A 24,893-nucleotide genomic window follows, 5' to 3' on the forward strand; every position below is an offset into this window, starting at 1 on the left:
TTATGAAAAAGATTTAGGCATGATTTGCCTACATGTCTATAAGCTAATGTGGTTCAATGTCTACATTCTGTGGATCATCTTGACCATGTGAGTTACCATGACCAGGGCCTCCAGTCAGGCATGTCTCCCTGTCAGCCTCTGACCTCTCACAAAGAGGTAATAGTTCTCCCTCTTTTCATAGGTTTTGTTCTGCTTAGTGACAGAGGAAAAAGCTATGCATAGTTACAGACAAGATTAAACTATAAACCCCAGCTACATGTCAGGGAAAAGAACCTTGAATTCTTTGTTCCTCAGGAGAAGATTGAAGGATATGCAGCCCATCTATTCCTTTAGCTATTCAAAAATCTTTACTGGATTAAATCTGAAAAACAAATTATATAATAGATGGTGTCATATTGCTTTCCTAATTAAACTGCTTTTTTCTGAATGTGCTTTAGAAATCTCTCATCAGTATATTTTGAGGGACAAAAGGAACAATATGAAAGCGAGCCCTATAAAATTCAGGACCACAATTACTTTAAGGATGCCATCAAATACATTGTTTCTTACACTACCCAGTGACCTCTTTAAGAGGACCCATAGGATATATTTCTCATAGGTCTTAGTGCCGGAAAGAGCTGTGTTTCCCCCAGGCAATTAAATTTGTTTCCCTTTTATTGGCATAGTGAATCAGGGACCTGGTAATGTTCCTGCCTGTGCTGTCTGTTAGAAAGTTTACAGCCAAATTGGTGGTTCACAGATTCACATTAAATTACTCTATGCATTTTTCCTTATTACAAAATGAAAACATAAATATTAAAGAAAAATGGAAAATTCTGATTTTTAAAAAACAGTAAGGGGCACCTGGGTGGCTCAGTGGGTTAAAGCCTCAGTCTTTGGCTAAGGTAATGATCCCAGGGTCCTGGGATCAAGCCCCACTTTAGGCTCTCTGCTCAGCGGCGAGCCTGCTATCTCCTCTTTCTCTCTGCCTGCCTCTCTGCCTACTTGTGATCTGTCTGTCAAATACATAAATAAAATCTTTAAAAAAAAAAAAAGAACACAAAAATCATTTGTACTCTCACTATTCAAAGACAATCATTATTAATGGTTTGTTACATTTCAAGTTTTACTTCCATGCAAACATCCTTTGTTCTTTTTTAATGAAAATAGAATCATTCCACATACAACTTTGTAACTTCTCTTTTCACTTAACATATTGTGAAGAACATTTACATATTATTAAATGTTCTTCTACAACATTTTCAATGACCATTGAAGATAAACATCCCATAGACATACCAACACCTATTCAACTACTCCTTTGTAGTTGAGTATTTATGCTCTTTCCGTGTTAATGTTATAAATATGTTCTGATGGAATTCTTCATAACTGTATCTTTACAATAATCTTTTATTATTTGCTTATGGATGAATTTCTAACAGTAAACATGATTGGGTCAGAATTATGCAATATTATAAGATTATTACTAGGATAAGGAATTTGCTCTTTAAAGAGACTGCCAGCTTTTGGTCTGACCAAAAGTCTTATTAAATGACCTCATGTCAGCTACAGATACTTGTCTGTATTGTTTGACAGTTCAACACATGTGTGTACATACCACACACACCACACATCTGCAGAAACACAGATTATCTGTGTCTGTTGCTGGGTTCATCTGAACAGATACCATGAGGTAGCTATCGGCTTACCGTGACTTTTCTGAGAATGGCCCCACAGGGATACGCGCCACAAGGATGGGCCCAGCTTCTATGTCTCTGTTTAATTTCCTGGTTAAATCTGTTTAGGTTAAGAGTGGACATTCGATCCAAGCTAGGCCATTTTACTCTTTCTCTTAGAAATTTCACGAAGAAAAAAAAAAGACACAGAAACTAAATTGTTAGAACTGACCCATTAATTGAAGTACCCCCCTTCCATGAGAATATTCACAAATTCCTAAGAGCTGCAATGACCCTCCACTTCCTGACATAGTTTTCATCAACACCAAATCAGGCTAAATGGGTAGCCTCAGCAATGGGTAATGATTAAAATAACTTACACTTATTAGATGCTTTCAATGAACAGGCAATGTTCTGAGAACTTTATCTATGTTAATTCACTCAATCTTTATAACAATGTTGTAAGGTAGCTAATATAAATATCTTGCTTTTAGGGATAGAAAACTGAAGCAAAAAAGAAAGGTAAATGATTTGCCCATTTGCCCAAAGTCAGGTTGCTTGTTTGTGGCAGGGTTGGAATTCTGAGCCAGAATAGTTTGGTTGCAAAGTTCATGTTCTTATTTATGCACTGGAGTAGCCACCATTCCTTAGAAAGTTGTGGAAACCCTGTGGCACTACACCCAAATGACCATGTTGTTGTCCCACACCGGTGCAGGCAGTACACACATAGATCCTACAATTGCAAGGCTCGTGGTGCTCACAGAGACTAGCGAACTGGCTTTGGGGTAGCTGCTCAGCTGATTCAGTGGATGGTCACCTGAGGAACATCCTCTGGAATGGAGGGCTTGTCCTGCTCCACCACACAAATCATGTTCTCACTCGACTCATGCCCAATTAGAGGTTGAATTTGGTTGCTTTTACCTGGAATCTTAACAGTATTTACCCTCATGGATCCAGGAAGAGCCTTGATTTATACCTTAAGGATGGGGTACTATTATTATTTTAGTATGATTATTATATGAAGAGATCAACTCAGGCCTCACCTGGAAAGCAAGAGCTTGGAAGAGAGCTAGAGAGATATCACCATGTCAAGGGTCAAGAAAGAGATCATCCTTCACAATAATAAGCAGTACTATTATCAGGTTTAAAACACACTTACTGAATTGATGGCGAATAAGCATCAGATTGTTGTTTTAGCTTGCATAATGTGTACTGTAATTATTTCAATGACTGAGGTCTTTTGAGGTGAATGCATTTTCAGTGGCCCACTTGACATTCCTGGATAGAAACTATACAGGCACAGAGTGGATTGTGATCAGTTCTCTAATAATGACTTCCTGCAATAGGTCCCCACTGGCTTGATTAAAAACAACATCACACTAAGAGTCAGAAAGCCAGAAATTCTCTAATGACACTACCCCTCTCCAATTTTAGAGTTTCTACTTCCCCTCAAGTTCCTCCCAAAGAGTCTGGGAGTCCCAGGCTCTGCCTCCTCTCCCACATACCCCCCACGAGGACCCCCAGCCACATTCCCCTCTCCTCCAGCTCACAGTGCCCACTACCTTGGTATCAACTGTCCTGCTGATGTCCGCTGAGGGCACCACAGCTGCTATGCACAGCAACTAGATGCCTGTGCCACAGCTAATCGTCACCAAATCTGTGCACAAGCCTCCAGTGCCTGCTCTCCCAACTCAAAGGCTCCTGAGGAGAATGTCGTTTCCTGTTCCTGCAGGAGCTGCTGGCTCCAGAGCCACTGCCCCCAAGCACATCCACTGGTCCTCAGAGAGCACAAGTTTGTCGGCTTCTCAGACTAGTGACTTTCTCCTTTGTAGCCACCTCAGTCTCAGAATAATGTACCAGGCAGCACCCAAAGTTACCTTCCTTTTCTCCCTGGCCCCATCACCTTTGAGCCATCTTTGTTCACTCCATTTGTCTTTCTTCAGGTTGTGTTCTTTCCTTGGAGACTCGGGGTCTCTCGTGTAAATAGACGCCCCCCTCCATTAGACATTCCAGACATGACTGAATACGTGGGTAAACATTTATTAGGTTCAGACTGGGATTCTTTCTATAGTATCTATTACCATTATTGCTATTATCCCATCATCATCATCATCATCATCATCATCATTAACCTGATGAACTAGGGTCTATCAGTGACACTCACCATATATCAGACCACATTGGGGAAAAATCAAATGCACTCGCTTCCTCCATCTCATTTTTCCAGGACAAAAACATTTCTAAAAGACCTCCAATATTTGATAAGCCTAGCATCATATTTTTCTTCTTTAAAATAAACATAACTAATGTTACATACTAGAGAAAGATACGTATAAGAAGCTTAGTACTGGCTTTTTCATTTTGCATATACATATAGTGGATGTTGCATATCAGAAGAGTAAGAAGAAAAGAAACTTCAAATGGTCTCTGTATTAGATATTTAGCTTTGGAGTTTAAAGGTCTGGGTTCAAGTCATACCTTACCTTTTAACTCACTGTGGGAAAACCTCAGAACCATTCCTGACTTCAGGTTCCTTATTAATAAAATGATGGGAATGCAGGTTGTTTCAACAAACATTTTGTAGATATTCAACTCCAAGAACCAAGGAAGTTCTTAACAAATAATAATTATTTTCATTCTGATATTTCATCATTCCCAGTGCTAATAAATCTGAGATTTGTCCATTTGTCTTTTACTTTGGAAAAAAGTATACATATATATGAATGTGTTTAGGCACTGCAATTGGAACTACGGAGAATAAAAAGATGAATAATATAGATCATGTCCTTAAAGAACTAGTATTTGAGAATGTACTGGAGAATAAAATTTAAACAACTATAACAATGTATGTGTGTGTCTAACCACACAACAAATTACCCCCAAACTTAATAGCTTAAAACAAAAAACATTTATTATCTAACAATTTCTGGGGGTTAAGAATTCAGGAGCACCTTAGCTAGGTATTTCTGACGCAGAGTCTCTCAGGAGTTTGAAGTCAGGATATCAGCTAGAGCTACAGTCACCTGAAGGCTTGACTAGGGTGGCAAGATCTGCTTCTGCAATGACTCACTCACATGGCTGATGGGAAGAGGTCTCAATACCTTGCTAGGTGGGCCTTTCCACTGAGCGGCTTGGGCACCCTCACAACACAGTAGCTACTCTCCCCAAAGCAGGTGACCTGAGAGAGAGGAAAGGTAGAAACTGGAATGTCCTTTATGGATGCCCCTCCAAAGTCACAACCATCATTTCCAGAATATCCTGTCAGCTCTATTTAATGAGGGAAGGGGCTATATAACGGCATGGATAGCAGTAGGCAGGAATGACCAGGAACCATCCTGGAAGTTGGCTACCCCAATACATGATGGAGTCTCTTCAGGTTTTACCTATCTGCAGGTCAAAGTCACACAGATATAGTAAACTTCACCAGCTCTTGCCCCCATCACTTACTAAACATTCCACCTCTTAAAAGTCTCCTTTTGTCCTCAGCATTTTTGAGAGTTCCTGAAGAGGCTGCCACACTGCCACATTCTCCTGCCTAGAATAGTGGCTAGGCATGACTCCACCAGGCATTGTCACTGAGGAACTGGAACTGTGGGTGCCAAACCAGGTATAATCTGTATCAAATACAAGGCATCTCCTCTCTACTCAAAATCTCCCTTCTCCTCTGGTAACTAGGTTTTCTGTTGTTGTTGTTGGGCATGATATTGTGATTTATAATAAGAAATAGATATATTTGGTCTTCATTCCTGTTTCTGGCCCAGAACTCCTAAAAACTTTGGAATTTCCTAAGTTACGAGAGCTATACAGGTGTCCTTTCTTACGTTATGAGCTGATTTGTGAACCCCACCTAAGGCTGGGGGCTAGTTGCTGGAGGAGCCAACCATGAGAGGGTTAGAACTTTCACTCCCACCCCTGACCTCTGGGGAGGGAGAAGAGCTAGAGATTGAGTTCAATCAACAATGGCAATTGTGCCTACATAATGAAGCATCAGTAAAAACCCAAATGAAGAGGTTAAGGAGAGCTTCCAGGTTGATGAAACATGGAAGTGCTGGGGGAATGGTACACTTGGGGAGTCTGTAGAAGCTCAGTCCTTCCCTCTACCTTCTCTATGCATCTCTCGCATCTGGTTATTCCTGAGTTATATCTTCTTATTATGAACCAGTAATCTAGTAAGCAGAATGTTTCTCTGAGTGTTGTGAGCTACTCTAGTAAATTAATTGAATGTAAGGAGGGGAATATTGGAACCTCCAATCTATAGTCAGTTGGTCAAGGAATAAGTAATATCATTTTCAGCCTCTGAAAGTGTGGATAGCAAAATCTTAGAGCTGAGCCCTTAACTTGTGGAATATGTTGCTCAACCTGGGCAGTCAACATTAGAATGGTGTTGAATTGTAGGACACTCATTCTTTGACCCCTTTATTGGGTCAAAGTCATGCCTCTTTAGTTCTTCCTCCCCCAGCATGCATTCTCTTTCAAAAGCTCCTGAACTGCATACAAACAGCCTTGTCTCATCAGTTTACCAGACTGGCCCAGAAATGTCTGTGTTACCCTTAGACTAGGTATTTCTACCCTACTCTGCCCTTTATGTTCAGATACACTTATAAGAATAAAACTAAAAGTTAAAAATGCCATTAAGATAGATGAGTATTTTTATATACTTGCTGACTCTCAGCCCTAGCTGGTATCTTCCCACTAACTAAATTTCCATTACAGCTACTCTTGTAATTAGGTCAGATGGAGTCTGAAGTCCAGGCTGTCAGTCACTGGGTGCTAACCTGTAGTGATAAACCCTGTAGCCAAACACGGGTGGATGAACAAACAGGTCAACAGCCACTTTAGTTAAAGGACTACAGAAACGCTGCCTAAATCTAAAACAGAAGCTTTTTCTGCACACTCAAATCAAAGGGAAGGCTGAAAGCAAACTTTAAGGATTATTATAGTGAGCTCACCTTTAATTTTATCCACTTCCCCCACTTCATGAAAAATAAAAAACAAACCTGTATTTTTAGCCATCAACTTTGATATTCCTCGATAAAGCTTACATTTAAGCATAAAGCTGGTGCCAGCTGGAGTCCTCAACAGAAAGAGTCCAGTATTGGTCCCTTGATCCCTGATGAAGAGCTCATGGCCTTAAGTGAAAGTTTCCATCACTGTGGAAGCCAGAAAACATCCACAAACACAAGTAAAATGACTCAAGATGCTCATTTATAAAAGCAGGAATACACTGTCTTCCGGACATCCAAGGCAGAAAATCGTAAATGAGGCAGGTTCTCATCTGACTGGTAAAGTTTTGTAATAGTAAAAACTCTCACTGATGGAAATTCACAATAAAAATGTGAATTCATGAATCCTGAATTGGAAATTGACACATTCAGTATTATCATAGCAGAAGTCTAGCTTTGTTAGGCAAGGAGTTCTTCATAATGATAACAAAGGTTAATTGTGCTACTAAGACTTTCAGTCAGAAATGTTTCGATACATGAAACAATCTGAAGGATCACATCAAACCATGAACTCCTTGCAAATGCACATGCGGTGTATTCATTTCCCATTACCACAGTAATAAATTACCATATATTTAAAATAGTTTGAAACAACACTCATTTTGTTAGCTCACAGTTATGTAGATCAAAAGTCCAAGTACTGTGAAACTCACCTGGTTCCCCAGCTTAGAATAGCACGAGGCTCTAATCAAGGTGTTGGCATGGCTGTGCTCTTTTCAGAGACTCCAGGGATGAGTCCACTTCTAATCTCATTCAAGTTATTGGCTGGGACATGCAGAAGAATGAAAGTGGACCATTGCCTTACACCACACAAAAACAGACTCAAAATGGGTGAAAGACCTCAATGTGAGACAGGAATCCAGCAAAATCCTTGAGGAGAACACAGGCAGCAAACTCTTGGACCTCGGCCGCAGCAACTTCTTCCTAGAAACACTGCCAAAGGCAAGGGAAGCAAGGGCAAACATGAACTATTGGGATTTCATTAAGATCAAAAGCTTTTACATAGCAAAGGAAACACTCAACAAAACCAAAAGACAACTGACAGAATGAGAGAATATATTCGCAAATGACATATCAGACAAAAGGCTAGTATCCAAAATCTGTAAAGAAATTATCAAACTCAACACCCAAAGAACAAATAATCCAATGAAGAAATGGGTAGAGGACATTTCTGTAAAAAAGACATCCAGATGGCCAACAGACACAAGAAAAAGTGCTCCACATCACTCGGTATCAGGGAAATACAAATTAAAACCACAGTTAGATACCACCTTACACCATTCAGAATGGCTAAAATTAACAAGTCAGGATGCTGGAGAGAATGCAGAGAAAGGAGAACCCTTCTACACTGTTGGTAGGAATGCAGGCTGGTGCAGCCACTTGGAAAAACAGCATGGAGGTTCCTCAGAAAGTTAAAAATAGAGGTACCCTATGACCCAGCAATCGCACTACTGGGTATTTACCCTAAGGATAAAAATGTAGTGATCCGAAGAGGCACGTGCACCCGAATGTTGATAGCAGCAATGTCCACAAAAGCCAAACTATGGAAAGAACCTAGAAGTCCATCAACAGATGAATGGATAAAGAAGATGTGGTATATATACACAATGGAATACTATGCTTCCATCAAAAGAAATGAAATCTGCGATGACGTGGATGGAACTAGAGAGTATTATGCTGAGTGAAATAAGTCAATCAGAGAAAGACAATTATCACTTGATTTCCCTGATATGAGGAATTTGAGAGGCAGAGTGGGGGTTTGGGGGGTAGGGAAGGAAAAAATGAAACAAGATAGGATCGGAAGGAAGACAAACCATAAAAGACTCTTAATCTCACAAAACAAACTGAGGGTTGCAGGGGGGTAGGGAAGTAGGGATAGGGTGGCTGGGTGATGGACATTGGGGAGGGTATGTAATACGGTGAGTGCTGTGAAGTGTGTAAGCCTGATAATTCACAGACCTGTACCCCTGGGGCAAATAATACATTATATGTTAATAAAAATAATTAATAAAAAAAAAGTTATTGGCTGGATTCAGTCCCTTGTACTTGCAAGATGGAGGCTCCTGTTTTTTGCTGACTGATAGCTGGGGACTAGCCTTAGATCCTAGAGATCTCTTTCTGGTCCTCCTTGTACATGGCCTCCCTCATTGTGAAGCTACCTGATTTCTTCTTGCCTGCAGCCAGAAGAAAACTCTGCTTTTACGAGCTCATCTGGGACTCCTGGGTGGCTCAATTGGCAAAGCGACTGCCTTCGGCTCAGGTCATGATCCCAGAGTCTGAGGATCAAGACCCGCATCAGGCTCCCGGCTCTGCAGGGAGTCTGCTTCTTCTTCTGACCTTCTCCCCTCTCAGGCTCTCTCTCACTCTCTCTCAAATGGATAAATAAAATCTTAAAAAAAAAAATCAGGATGAAGATGATAATATAAAGAATGAGAAAGTAACTCATTTCTAAAGAAACATCCTGTGGTGAAAATATTTGGGGGACCTCGGTGGCTCAGTGGGTTAAAGCCTCTGCCTTCAGCTCGGGTCGTGATCCCAGGGTCCTAGGATCTAGCCCTGCATTCCATTGGGCTCTCTGCTCAGCAAGGAGCCTGCTTCCCCCTCTCTCTGCCTGCCTCTCTGCCTCTCTGTCTGTCAAATAAAATCTTAAAAAAAAAATTAAAATTAAAATTTTTAAAAAGAGCTCATCTGATTAAACTGGGCCCTCATGGATAATCCAGGTACTCTCCATATCGTAAATGATTAGGGACTTCAACTACATCTGCAGTCTCTTTTGCCACATAGGGTAATATAGTCAGTGATGTGATACCAGAGAGTGAAGGTCTTGGGGCCAACATTCTGTCTACCTCATGGTGGAAGAGAATGGAGAAGGATTTCCAGGACACCTGGGTGGCTCAGTGGGTTAAGCCTCTTCCTTTGGCTCAGGTCATGGTCTCAGGGTCCTGGGATCAAGGCCCACATCGGGCTCTCTGCTCAGCTGGGAGTCTGCTTTTCCCTCTCTTTGCCTCCCTGCCTACTTGTGATCTCTCTGTCAAATAAATAAATAAAATCTTTAAAAAAAAAGAGAGAGAGAGAGAAGGATTTCCTCTTTGTAATTGCACTTCTCTATTGCTTGGACTTTTTTTCATTATTACAAGGAATTTATTAGTTTTGTAGTTTTGAAAGCCACCTTTAGAAATACTTAAACAATCATCTATTTTCAAGTATAGTCCATTTTCTTGAGAATCCCTCATTTTATATAATATAAATTGCATTTGTATCTATTAGTTTAAATAGGGAAATTGACTAGCTATCATTGTTTGGCTGAGTGTGATTTAAGATGGGAACTGTCAAGTTATAAATTACATTTGTAAAGGTTTTTACAAGGAAATCTCTTTCCCCAATATTTTTTCAGTTTTTTCAAATATTACTGGCATCATATACAGGACTGAAAATATATCTCCAAATTTGATCAAACATAATTTATGAAAAAAGTCTTATGTAACTAATTAAACTATTGAGATTTGAAAGCATGCATTATGTACTCACAGCACTAAGCATTGTGATAAACAAAGAAGAGGGAAATGACCCCCATGTTACTTGAAATCTCACGGGGAGAACAAAGATAAGAGACACAAAATAACAGTAACTCTCCTGGGTTGGGTACAGTTGTACCTCTGGAGGTCAGAAGAAAGGACGGCCACTGCCAGGGCGGGTGGGGGGTGGGTGCTATGTATCCCAAAAGAGCAGAAATTTGAGCTTGGCAACCATGTCCTCTTTTTGAACCCCTGTCCATCAGCAACTCCTTCCCAAGTAGGGAGCCTGGTTAGAGCCCAGAATCCTAAATCCCAAGGGAGGGAGCAGCTGCTGGGTCACTGTGTTCCAACCTCCTCTTATCACACCAGTGCAAATTCTTCAGGGCTCTGACACAGACAGCTGCAGAGGCAATCCAGGCAAATTATGATGGTCTTTGCTAGCCAGGGTCAAAAAAATTAGAAGATATCACAACAAACTTAATTCCTGCTCCGTGTGCTATTGCGCAGTAAGGAATAACATGTGAAATATGCAGGATTTGGAGCAGCAGCAAGATGATCAACAGTCAAATATTCTAATTCTATCATACCCTATGATAAGAACCCTTAAAATATAATCAGGTTGACCTTCAGTTCTCCTAAACGGACTTAGAATTTTGGCAGTGCGTGAAGGTTGTTACTGCATAGCTTTTCTTTTCACATCATAACTAGGATTCCCCAACTTCCTAGGAATATTTATCCATCAGTTTAAAGTTATTTCTCCAGAAATGTTAATGGACTACCTCAGACTATGTCTACCTCTCCTCACAGTTATCAAGGAGATAATTTGACTTGGACCCAAAAAACGCTGTTTATCCTAATCCATCCCAAAAGAGGTTATCGGCCAAAGTCAAATACATCAGTGCCTGCTGTTCTCCATCCTGTTACATTTGCCAAAACGCTGAATAAATTTAGTAACATTACACAGAGTGCCTCTCAGACCAGGCTATCTGTGCTATTCAAGGAGGCTGGAACCTGACACCAAAACATGATGGAGGTTAGTTCTGTCAGAGTGGTATTATTAATAACAACTCTAGGAGTCAATTAGTAAATAATAATAAACTTTTTTATAGCTCTCTGCAGTTTAGAACACCCCCACTGCACTTTACCTAATAATACCCAGCATAGCTGGGTTTTATTGTCGCATTTTCCGGCAGCTTCTGGCATAGTGGAAAGAGCATTACTCTTGAAATCGAACATTAACTGGGCTCAAAAGTAACCTAAGTCCTTCACCAGCTATAAGATGGCGGGCAAATTCAACTAACTTCTCTGGGCCTCACTTCCTCATTGGTACTAAGGGACTAATAATATTTACTTCCCAGGTAAATACTACTCAACTGAAGAACTGAAATAAATTAAAATACACAGCAAGAACTTAATAAGTGGTACTGTGAATTCTCTCTTATAGGATGAGGACACTAAAATTCAGATATTGGATTACCTATCCAATGTTACAACAAATAAATGGAGGAGTCCAGGCTAGAATTTAGATTGTCTGGTAAAATGAAATGTGAGTAAAAATGTCTACTAAAATGAGATGTGTACCACGCATACATAATACGTCTCTTTGTTCTTTGACATGAGGGGAACTACATAGGTGGAAGAGATGAGCAGGTTGAAATCTGGTGTCAGCATCCATTTTCTTAATCCTGACATCAGGAAAATTACAGAATCAGTTACACATAGAATTTGCACAAGGAGTCATGAACCAAGATGTAGTCAGGGGGCTAATCTTCTAAGCTATTCCACGGCTGGACAAAACACTTTCAGTGAAGGATACATTCTTAGGTAACTAATTTAACTCGAGGCAGAGAACCATATGAATTCTTCCCAAGTGGCAAAATTATCTCTCCTCCACAAATGGGCCCCCTCTGGGATCTGATGTGAGCAAAAGAAATGATCAGGAAATACCAGGAGAAAAAGAGGCTACTTTGAGACCTAATGTAAGCTCTTTTTCAGGAACTGTGAAGCATGCAATGCCATCATAATGTAAAATGCATTAAACTGTCAAAGTGAAGATCCTGTCTTCAATCATGTAAAGTCCCTCAAGATTTCCATGGTAAATTTTGCATTAAGAAATCTCCTGACCCTTTCCCCACCACTACCAAAAAAGTTGCCTTAGAAAGTAGAACAAGTAGAAATATTTTAACAGAATGTGTGGCACATAAACATACACCAAGTAAAACTGCAAAACCTTTCCTTAAACTGAATAAATTGAAGGCTAAAATTCCATGAGTATTCCGTAAGTGTTTCCATAAGAAATTCCATAGGTAGCATTAATTAGATACTATTCTGCTTAATAACACACAAAAATCAAACTCTAGTGACGAGGTGTTAATAATTATTTGTTAGGATCTTCCAATTTCAGGTTTGGCATTATTAGAGAAAACTGATCATTTAAGTAGGCTATGCAAATTTCCTTAGAAATGGATACAGGTCTCTATTTAGACATTTTGGAATTTGATAAATATATTCTTTATTTCACTTTGAAGATGAAAGTACTTGATAACCACTGTTTAGAAAATTCTAATTTTAGACCTCATGGCATTTTACAATCTAGAGGCTCTTCATCTAATAAGAGATTTACTGATAAAAGGCAGATCTTCTGCCTTCATAGACACAATGAATACAACTGAGTCATATCTTTTTTCCCCCTTTTCTCCCTTTCCTTTTCTTTTGTAGTCTTTTATAGTCTGGGAGCATGATTATGAGAACTTGAGTCCTAAATATAAAACTAAAAGCTCAAGGCTTTGCTGAACATGAATTCCCACACACTCCCATGCCATATTCTCCCGCCTCTGGTTTCCAGTTCCCTTAAAGGGCTCTATCTTCTATGGATGATGACAGAAAAATCACTCATAATTGCTGAGCCACGGGGAATCATACTGAAGGAGCCAAATAGATTCTCTGTCAACTGTACGGAATCCCAAGCACATTGTGTTCCATGACCGTTTTGTAAACTTTAAGGATTTTGCATTCATGCTCATTTCAAAACATCAAAATTTTGCCTCATATCTACAAATTATCCCATATCCTTAATTTAAAAAGCTCTTTTTAAAAGATGGAAAACTTGCTGTCCAACTTAAACATATCCGAAAAACACTAAAAGAAAATTATCTATGGGTTTGATGAGAAGTCGAACTATTCAGTCTTAAGCATTTTAATAGATTTTTGTTAAAATCAAAAGACAATTAATCAGGAGTTATGATTTTTGCCTAAATTCCTGGCAATATAACCTAGACTTATCAAAAAACATACCATATCATCTACTGAAGTCTACATGTCTAATTATTTCGGGTATTGCTGAACAAAGCAAGAATAACTACAAAGAGAGTGGCCATATTAATAAACATAAAAAAGATATCCATAGTTTACAAGTCAAGTAAAGTTGTCTGATGTCTATAAATGACAACATACAATAGTAGAGAGGTTTTCAAGCATTTTTTTAAATAAAAGCTCATTTAAGTGAAGTCTTAGAACCTTAATAAATAAAGCAATTAAAGTTCCAGGTGTGCTAATTAAAGTGGACCCCGGTGTTAAAGGCTCAAGCTTTCCCTCACCCTCAAGACTGGTTCCAAACCACCTCCACAGATTTCTAGAAATCAGCAATTAAAGACCTGAATTCTAATCCTATGACTGGCACCAAGAAACTGAATGACACTGGACAGGCCAGTCAATTATTCCAAACCTACCCTTTGGGATGAAAATGGATGGCCACTGATAACTACCCCACTTCCAACACTCTATGATTGGGATAATTTGGAACATGGTTTACTTGTTGTCATATCCCTTAAAAGCATTCAAATCTGTATAAAACTTCAGCCAGTGAATTCTCATCTCTCCTACACTGACTGACATAGGATCTGGCAACACAAAAAGGCTTTTCCTGCCCTGCTGTGTTTTTCCCATCAGAACTGTTTTTCAACAACATACAGTGGAGCCACCAAATCTAATCTTTCTGGCCCTCGGTTTCTTTTACAGTTTATGGACAATTTCAGAGTTTACTCCTAAAAGTGAGAGTCTTTTTTCCTAATATATTCTTGAAGTTCAAGTTTTCTTTGCTGTCTCTTACTTCAAAGACACAAATAATGTTTAAGAAACTCAACACTAACAGAATTGTACTATTTTTAGTGTAGGTGCACAAAGTGCGCAACTAAAACTGAGGTGCTATTTTAAAAGAATTAAGTTGCTATTAGACCAAATAATGACCCACTCCAATCTATTCAGGTTTTTAAGGACTTGCATGGTACTAATACCCTCTAGCCTTCACTGAGAAGCTCATATATAAAGTAGAAAAAAGAATCTCTCTCTACTATATTGATTTTAAATATGAGCTTGCACTTTAAAATACGTATACATTAATTCATGCCATCAGAATGACCATTACGCTCTTTATATTTCAAATATCTGTCTACAAATACTTCACAAGCAAACAATCACTTAAGTTTCCCTACACTACAAGAGCAAAACCAAACCCCTGAAAGATGCAACACTGTGTCCCCATCTCCCCACACCAAACTGAATGATGCTTCCCTTAAACTTAAAGAAATAATGTTTTGGGTGTCCTAACTAGGAATGCGACCCATCCCAACACACCACAAACTGGTCCTTTCGAACTTTCTTCTGGACATTTGTGTAGCCTTCAGTGTAATGGGCTCAGATTCCACCATGCACTTCTTTAACAAGAGATCCAAGGGTCTGCCTTGAACATGGAGAAGAAAAAAAGCCAGGAATCCACCTGCATAATTCAGGAGTCTGTGCAGATTAGGTTTGTTTCATGAACCACTTTTCTGCTTAGCATTGATCTCATAAACACTTTTTTTTTTTTTTTTAGAATTAATATATGTTTAGGGAGCAAGTGAGTTTATTTGGACACACGTGATTCATTCTATTCAATTGCTGCCAACTGGATGACCAACAAGAATTATTACTCTCCAGTTCCCTTTGGCATCAATGCCAAAGTTTCTAGAACCAGACTAGAAACTTCTAAATTCACTTGGATGTTTCTACCAGACCAAAATTGCCCACAGTCATCTTACACTCTCCTGCCAGTCCTGCTCCAATCCCCGCCACAGGGTGCTACACTAAGGACTTGAGCTCTCAAACGTAGGAAAGTATTGCTAGGAACAACAGGGGCCTGTTACCAGATGAGGGAAAGAGAGAGATCACAGGGTGATAATGAGCCTGGCAGAAAGCATATATATATCTTGCAGAGTTTTTTTGTTTTGTTTTGTTTTTAAAGATTTTATTTGTTTATTTGACAGAGAGAGATCACAAGTAGGCAGAGAGGCAGGCAGAGAGAGAGAGAGAGGAGGAAGCAGGCTCCCTGCTGAGCAGAGAGCCCGATGCGGGACTCGATCCCAGGACCCCGAGATCATGACCTGAGCTGAAGGCAGCAGCTTAACCCACTGAGCCACCCAGGCGCCCCTATCTTGCAGAGTTTTTTAAGAAGGAGGCATCCTTCTTTACAAGAAGTTGGACATAGGTCAAGAAGTGTAAGGTAATTCAGTATAAGGTCAAGACAGGAACTGGAGCATCTGCTTGAGACAACATCCAGTAAGGATTTAAATCTCTGTATGTTTTCCCTCAGATAATAAGAAGTCTCACACAAAACACAGAATTGAAAGTTTTCTCTTTCTATGATGTAGTTCCTTTTAGTTTCCCCAAACGGTTAATTACGTTGTGTTTGCCTGTACGGCACACATTTGGGAGGGTGAAAAACCAAGGAGCAGGACAGCAAAAGGAACTGTGATCTGGTCTGAATCATTTTCTGCTGATGCTTATGTAGAGGGAAGACACTTTTTGAGAGGCCTGCGGTCCAAGAGTCCAAGGCAGTGATCAGAAGCAAACTATATGGTGGCTGACAGTGTTACTAGACCAACAAAGTAGAACTGGCCTTGAAGAAGCAGATAGAGCAGGTGACCAAAGAGTTAATGTGAGATTTCTCTCATTTCCCCAAAGATATGCAAGAAATACCACTATTAAGAACAGGAACTGGCAGGGGCACCTGGGTGGTTCAGTTGGTTAAGCATCTGCTTTTGGCTCAGGTCACGATCTTAGGATCCTGGGATCAAGTCTTGCATCAGCCTCCCTGCTCAGCAGAGAGTCTGCCTCCCCTTTCCCTCTGCCTCTCTCCTTGCTCAAGCTCACTCCCTTTCCCTAATAAATAAAATCTTTAAAAAAGAGAGACAAAGAGACAGACAGAAACTGGCATATGGGATTGCAGAGGACTAAAGATTGGGCAGATTCAGGATGGGAACCCTGAGGTAGAAAGTTATGTACCTCCCATGGGCTACCAAATAAAGTTCCTGCCCCTGCTTTTTACCACACTTTACAAGATCGCATTTGTATAAAAGTACCATAAAAACAGAATTCGTCCTTTGGGAACAGTGAGAAAGAGTTGCTAGTTTGTTAATGAAACATTAAATTTCTTTATTATAGATTTCTTGTAGGCTGACTAAATTATTTCATTCAGGTGTATAAGAAAACAGGATAATGACAAAGTAAGATTCCTTTTATCAGGAGAGGTTCTATAAGCTAATCACATACATTAAGCTGGAAAAATCTACCAACTGCTCTAACATCATTTAGCATGCAGACCACAGCTATGCTGGGAAAATATGACTGCAAAACCTATAAAAGCGTTAGAGACTTTTCTCCTCCAGTTTGTCATAAAATAGAAATAGAGAACTCTCCATTTTCCCCACCTACAGCTTAAGCATCATAAGATAATTACGAACTGTGCACTGATGACCGCAAGCTGAAATCAAACAAGTGGCTCATTCACAGGCCCCCACCATTTCCCTCTGTACCTGTTTGAAGACCAGCTCCAGGAACATACGCCTTTGTTTGGAATTGTCCTTGGAGCTTGAGTTCAGCAAACCTTTCGCTAAGCTATTTAAAATGAATTACATGGTCTAACTGGATCTTGAATCCTTTAAGGACAAATGCATCATACGAATATAAACACAGCACAGAGCTAGGAGAAAACCCTATTCAGCTAAAGAATATGGCAGATCCTTCCTTCCATAAGAAGAACAAAGAAGAAGAGCCACAGGTGCTGCCATCAGAAGAAAGCACAGAGGACAGCAGGAGGAGGTTGATGGTGACAAGACAAAGCCCCACAGAGCCAGTCCCCTCGTTGTCACACAGAGGCAACATCCATTCTGCATACCTCAGTGTCTGAGGGCTGGAGATGGGGACATTTCTAACCTGCAAGATTAGTGAAACAAGCACAAAAGCAGCTTTGGGCCTTTAAAAAAAAAAAAGTTATTTACAAATGCCAGGCATTATCATTCCCAGAGAAGGAGAGCAAACTGTCAACATGTTTTTAAATACTGAGAAAGCACAGGACAAATGGATATCTAAACAGAATTTTTTTATAGGATTATCAGCAGACTATTGAAAAAATGAGCTATAGCACTGGAGATCACCTAATGTGGCCAAGACTTCTGGAATCTCACTAAAATATGTGTCTTCTTCAGAACACACAGCTCACCTACATTTCCTGGCCTGCCATGAGTTGGGTACAGCCACCTCCTGAGCTCTGGTCAATAAAACGTGAGCAGGTAAGACATATGTCAACTCCTAACCTGCCCCACAGGGATCCCCACATACTCCGTGCTCCTTTCCACCAGCGAGATGTGGCTGAGGACAAGGCGCTATAGGGGCTTGCCTCTCAGAGTCTGGTCCAGGAGCCAGGAGCTCTGGTCCAGGAGCCAAGTGGCATCACCTGGCACTTACTAGTAATGCAAAATCACAGGTCCCACCCCAGACCTCCTGCAAGAGAACCTGCATTGTAACAAGCTCCCCAGAGGATGCATATATTCGTTCCGGTTTAAGACGCACTAGTCTAGACTGGAAGACGGTACAGCTGCAAAATGAAAAGAGCACGAATCCCTGCATTGTGACACAGAGGAAAGCCATAAGCTGACTAGAAACATCTGTAGAGCATTCATGAAAGGCTAGGAAATAAACTGTACAGGAACCATTCTATATCTCTGCTTCTATTCGTGAACCCAGGTAAGCTTACTCTAACAAACACAATGAAACATGTCCACTCCTAAACCATCTTGAGCCTGTACTCTGTCCTTCTGGAATCTGGAATAGCAACAAAAACCTTAGAAGCAGCTTGAACTAACCAAGCGGCTATTTTATCACATGACAAATCTCTGCATGGCTCCAAACTGAGGGTGATTTAGGGTTTCTTTTACACTAGCAGATAAGTTGTGTAAAATAGAGGGTTTTTCAACTGCCGTCTATTTCCAGGTCAAGCTTTCTTCCCTCCATTATTTCGTAATGTCATCAAGTTCTTTTTAAAAAGGGCCAGTGTCGGTTTCAACATCCCCACTGGCTTTGAGCATCTATCATTTTAAGAATAAAATCATTCTTCATGGCATATTATGAGCCTTTTTTGTCAGGTAGTTAACTAAACTGGCACCAGTTAACTGTGATCTAAACTTTATATTGACAGATCTGGCAACAGACTGACATTCCTTGCACTAATTTTGGCTGTCCAAGCTGGAAAAAAAAATATGTTAGAAATATGATTTATCTTAAGCTGACAGCAGTCTTCATCGGGGTGCCAGCCAGCCACTGACAGAGTAAGGAGAAGAACCCAGCATAAGATCCTGGCCGAATACACTTTCAAGGCAGGAAGAAAGAATTTAGAGCCTCTGTTCCTCAAAGTCGTAATTTAATTTAACAACCAAGGCTGGAAGGAAAACAAATGTTTCTTACTAAGCCTCACCATCAACAATCTATTTTTCTCCAATACCACATCTGTCTTACCCTGTAAAGCCCAGGATTACCATCCCCAGGTCTTACAATAATACCTGACACACACCAACTATTCCAGCAGCTGAGCAGAGCCCCTGAAATGCAATTATAGGAAAAGATCTAATAAACCAAAGATTAGCAACAGAAATGTGAGCACCGTTAACTGTTTTTCTTTGGGGCTGATATGAAAGCCAGAAACTAACCAGCCAAAGGAATAATGACACAGAAGACACTGACAAAATTGGAAAGATCCATCAGCATAATCGTGGTGCATAAATGACAGTGTCTGGGTAGCAGCAGAATCATTTGACCATTAGACCCTAAATTGTTACATCTCTCTTTTCCCATTGAAAAGGAAATGCAGAAATACTTTCAGACAGTCACAAGAAGCTGTATGAAATGTTATTAATATTTCCTAGACCAATCATGCTTTATTAACAACCCAAATCCCATGTTTCTAGAGTATGCTAAGATTTTGTGCAAATCCATTAATACGTAGTTCGTCGTGATCATCTTTTACTTTTGGTACAATTTGGTAACAGATATATAATTGTGTATATAAATACTAATGACGAGCAACATAAAATAGCCCTGGATTCTGTGTTTAAACCCTTGCACTGGTATTTATGGCAATAAAGGAGATGGAGCAGGAGGAAGCAGGAGTATGGACTGCCTAGAAGCTAAAATTATTTCCTAGTGCCATCAAGCCAGAGTGAATAAAGTTCTCCTGGGGAAACACTGTTCATTCAAATGGGCTCAATCGGACACTATGGTGCGATTAAGTGCATACCAAGCAATCATTTACCAAACAGTTAACCGTTGATGTTTAAAAAAAAAAAAAAAAAAACACTCCATCCTCTTTACATTTTTAGCAGCCAAGATGTAAATGCAAAATGAGAAGCACATAAGGCATAAAACATAAACGACAGTATGTGGCAAGCCTGAGCCAATACACTCTGGCTCTTCGTTCCTTGCCAGCTCTCCGGCCTTGGTCCGTATTTCCCACAGGAGTCCACGCTGCCCCTTACCATCACCATGCCATGGGTCGGTGGATCTGACCTCTCCTCCCACGCAGTTCTCTGCCCTCTGCTTCCTTCTTTACCTCCTCTTCTCCATCAAACAAGTTTTTCGTGTGGCGCACGGTCTTTCCCTCCTCAACAAATTGTTAACTCACCCAAAGTTGCCAAGGGCTTATATCGCTTTAGTGCGTTAAAACCAGATAATGTTTGTATAACCGACACCCTCTGTGTGTTAATCTTCTAGAAAATGACTCAGAAGAATGTAGATGTGGCGATAAAGCCAAGGGTGGGGGTGGGGTACGTTAAGAAGACAAGCTTCTTAGCTCCTTTTCAAATAGCTTAATGAAGTTGGCTGATTTTTCTGTAGGTAAAACTGACTTCGACGGAAAATTTTTATGATTTGGGAAGACAAGGGAAGGGTAGATAAGACAAGGAAAGGGGAAAGAAGGAAAGAGAGGAATGACAGACATAATCCAGGCACATGATAAGTACTGTCATATATCTGTTTAATCTCTGATCTTTACATGATACACCCACCCACCCATTTTATAAGTGATGTTCCTGAGGTTCAGAGGCATGAAGTTGATGAAGTCCCAGAACCTAAGTCAGGTTTGGTGGGGTGAGGAGGTTCGGAGCCGACGACTAAAGAAAGAATTCTTAAGACGTCGTTGGTGCAAAATGGTGGTTTATTAAAGCACGGGGACAGGGCCGGTGGGCAGGAAGAGCTGCTGCCCCGGGTTGTGAAGGTGGGCATGTTATATACCCCACGGTTGGGGGGAGGTGGTGAAGGAATGGGAGGTTTCAACGAGTTCTCACATGTTAGGGAGGGCCTACAAGGTGGGGGGGGGGGGGGGGGAGTCTTTGCCCTTATGGCCTGATCAATGTCGTCTTTAGGTCAGGCATTAACATCAAGATAATTGGGAGATTCTTGGTGGGGCATTATGATCCGGCTATCATTTACATTCCCTTCTACCCCAGTCTCCTCCAGTTTATGGTGGGAGGGGGACATTAGGGCTTCAGGAACCAAGAGTTATTTGCCTCTGGAAATTTGTGCTATTGATAAGGTAACCTCCCTGTTTAGGTCTCTAGGACATCTTGTAGAGCAAGGGAGATTCCTGTTCTGCAGGATTGCGATCCCTGCAAGTGAACTATTTATCGTTTTATGGCAGTCAGGGGTGCCTGAGGAATGCTACACATATGGAGGGGAGCGGGTGAAGAGGAGGTGCAAGGCGCCAGCTTTTGCTTTGTCCTCAGCCAGCCTCCTGCTCCCTCATCAAAGTAACTTAGCCAAAGTCACCAAGTGGCAGAGCCAAGACGAAAAACCATTTCTCTGGATCCCAGTTTCATTCATTTCCCTTGGTCCAGCCTGCCTTACTTAGGCAGAACACACTCTGCCCCATCATTCTGTCAGGTAAGTGAAAGGGCTAATTTCGTTATTTTATCATAAAGGGAATGTTTCTGAGGCCTTAATCCTGGACACAGACTCTTCCCAAGTATTATCTTTCCTAATGTATCTCAATTCCATAATTGCTTTTCCCTCACTGTCTTACGCAGAGCACCTACATGTTAAAAGTATGGCCTGACCTGTGAGCTATTCTCCTCTTGACTAACGTCAATACTCCAAATTTTATCCCATTTAGAAAACAAGGATTTTTCTATCTGCAATATGTTCAAGATGGAGTTTATACACAGGTGGAATTCTCTTTCCAGAGGAACAAGAGAAAAATACCAAGAAAACCCTCTGGGGAAGCCGCAGGTCATTAGCAGCATGACACACAGGAATTCACATTGAACCTGGCCTCCTCTGACATTAATGCAAATGCTCACCCTGACCCCAAGGGTTGAGGAGGAAGAAAGGAAACAACATGATGTGATGGGTACTGGCAGCTTTGCACTGGGGAGAGAGGGTGAGGGAGGGAGGCAGAGGGGGGCAATAAATGCAGCCTGTGGGCTCTCTCATTCTCCCCATCCATTCTGTGCCATGAAAAGATCTGGGACTGCATGAGGAACAGAAAGTGGCTTTGTTTTGTTATTGTTTTTGTCTGTCACATCTTAGACTGCACATTTAAGGCAGCTGATGGACTCAAAAAAAATAGCTCAGAGCAACCAGAATACGGAGGAGACAGTACCATGCACTAGAAGGACAACAGGGCTGACAGGCCTGTCTTTGCTGTCCAGATGTGACTGTGCACGTGTATGAGATGAAGAAAATGAACACTATCCTCACTAAAGTCTTATCCGAGTCCACAATTTCTTCTCACCCTCCTCCTCACCCCCTTGCTTAGGATAATGCATGAGACAATGAGACATCAGAGGCTAATTTCAAGCTAATATCCATTTCCCCACATCCTTGTGGAAACAGCTGGAGGCATTTCTCTGGCAGTGATTCTCGCTGTTGACTCTCTCCCTCTTCATGGCCTCAGCCAGGCACAGAGAAACCTCAGGTCTCGAGGGACTAAAAGGAACCTTACAAAAGACAAAGGCTGTGCTAAGCACTTCACCACACCCTTTCTCTTTTAATCCTTGCAGAAACTGCATAGTAATTATTATTGTCTCCACTTTAGAGATGGGAAGATTGAGGTTCAGGCCATAAGTGAGCAGCCCCACATAGCCACAAGCAAGTCCGAGCTAAGATGTGAATAGAGATGTTCTGACCAGAGCCCAACTGCTCTGAGCCTATGAACCTGTTTCTGCTTCTACAAATCCCCCCCAATTAGCAAGCAAATACACATACAAACTAGCTCCCAGCAGAAGTGTGTCTGGGGAATGCATTAATGGGCTGCTCTAGGTACTAGTAAAGAAAGGAGAATTACAGAGAGGAGAAAGTTTGTTTCAAAATCAAGTTGGGGGGTGCCTGGGTGGCTCAGTGGATTGAGCCTCTGCCTCCCGCTCAGGTCATGATCCCAGGGTCCTGGGATGGAGCCCCGCATCCGGCTCTCTGCTCAGCGGGGAGCCTTCTTCCCCCTCTCTCTCTCTGCCTGCTTCCCTGCCTCCTACTTGTGATCTCTCTCTGTGTGTCAAATAAATAAATAAAATCTTTTTTTAAAAAAATGAAGTTGGAGTACCAGCCCTCAGCTTCTGCTAAAGGAGAAATGGAGCCACAGTGTGACATAGCACCCATGGGTAACTTTGCATTTGGAAATAAAATATATTCCTCATGTGTGGAGGATTTGGGTGGAGCGTGGGTGGCTAGACTCAAGCAAAGCCCTAGCTTACCGCATCACATGCTTTGTTCATGTTCTCCAGTAGTGTTCTGAGCTGGCCCAGAGAACAGAAACATGGTGAAAAAAACAGAAGAACTGAGTACTGGGTTGAATACTTGTCAGAAACATAGTAGAGAGGGCACCTGGGTGACTCAGTCGGTTAAGCATCTGACTCTTGATTTTGGCTCAGATTATGATCTTAGGGTTTTGAGATGGAAACTCACATTGGACCTCAGCTCAGCAGGGCATCTACTTCTCTCCCTCTCCCTTTGCCCCCCCCATCACTTACACTCTCTCAAATAAATAAATCTTTTTAAAAAAAGAAGAAACATAGTAGCATTCTAATATTAATTAAAGTATGTGCCTTTGAAATTTCTCCAACCCTAGGTCTTTTTTTTTTTTTTACATAACTTTGCACATTGGAGGAAATGATGGTGAGAACAATAACAGTGGTGATAACAAGCATTTACTGAGCTCTCACCATGTGCCAGGAATGCCTATCTCTGATTATTAGATACTATAATCCAGCACCATATGGACAAAGACAGTGGCAAGAGGTAGAACAAGGACAGCAACAAATTAATTAACGAAGGAGGAATTTAATTTGAGTGGAGTCCAAGGGGAATTGTAATTCATTCTGGCAGGTTGCACAAGACTTGTCTTGCCCTTCAACAATGCAATGAAAGCATGAGACAAAGGAAATTTCATGAGACCGCCCCATCACTGCCTACAGGAGAACACACAGTGGAATTGTGTTAAAGTTGATGCTTCTGACAGTGATCCTGACATGAGGGGAGGGTGTGACCTTTCCTGAACTCTCAGATCCTAGAGTGACAATCATAGCAGTAATCACTATTTGTAAAACACAATCATATGCACTTTCTCCCTTCACTGTTTCCTTCAAGGAATTTGATGCTATCTTAGCACTTCCTTGCCCTCCTTGGACTATCTCAGAGTGGCGCTCCAACTATGTCACAAGTTCCTCAAGGACAAAGCCCTGGAACTTTTCTATGTATCTCAATAGCACTTAACTCATTAGTTAGTACACAGTTAACGCTCAGTAAATTCCAATGGAATGGAGTAAAAATATCAACCATGATGAGGACGTCGTGGCCATTTCCACTCAGCAGATGTATGCAGACTACCCTTTATTGGAACAGTAGCTGTGACATGTAGTATCTACCCTGATCCACCATCTCTTGAAAATGCATCCTTGATGCTCTGCTTCAACAGGCCCTTGAGATTCTCCTCAGACTTCCCTTTTTGTTGACATCCTTGAGCCTTTATGGGTCCTATTACTTGCCCATCATTTTTCACATGCTTCAGTCCTATGGAATTTTACTGTGATAACTAGCTCAGAGATTCTCAAACTTGAGAAAAATCTAATCTCCAGGGTCCACCCTTAGATAGTCTGTTCTGGAACAGAATCTGAAATCAACACTTTCAGTAATCCCTATCAGGTGTCTTCTGATGCAGGTGGTCCATGGACCACCTGTTGAGAAACACTGACTATTCAATGGAATTATAAAATAGGATCTCAGATTAATTATTATCAGAATTCCGAGGAGTCAGAAGCATGGATTTGCTTTATTTCTGGAATCCTGGAATCACTGCTAGCTTTTCAGGAGTCAAGTATATCAACCAAAGGATCTTCTCAGAGAGAGAAAACACCAAAAAGAAGCCT

This window comes from Mustela nigripes, chromosome 3, assembly GCF_022355385.1.
Source record: "Mustela nigripes isolate SB6536 chromosome 3, MUSNIG.SB6536, whole genome shotgun sequence".
NCBI classification, from domain to species: Eukaryota; Metazoa; Chordata; class Mammalia; order Carnivora; family Mustelidae; genus Mustela; species Mustela nigripes.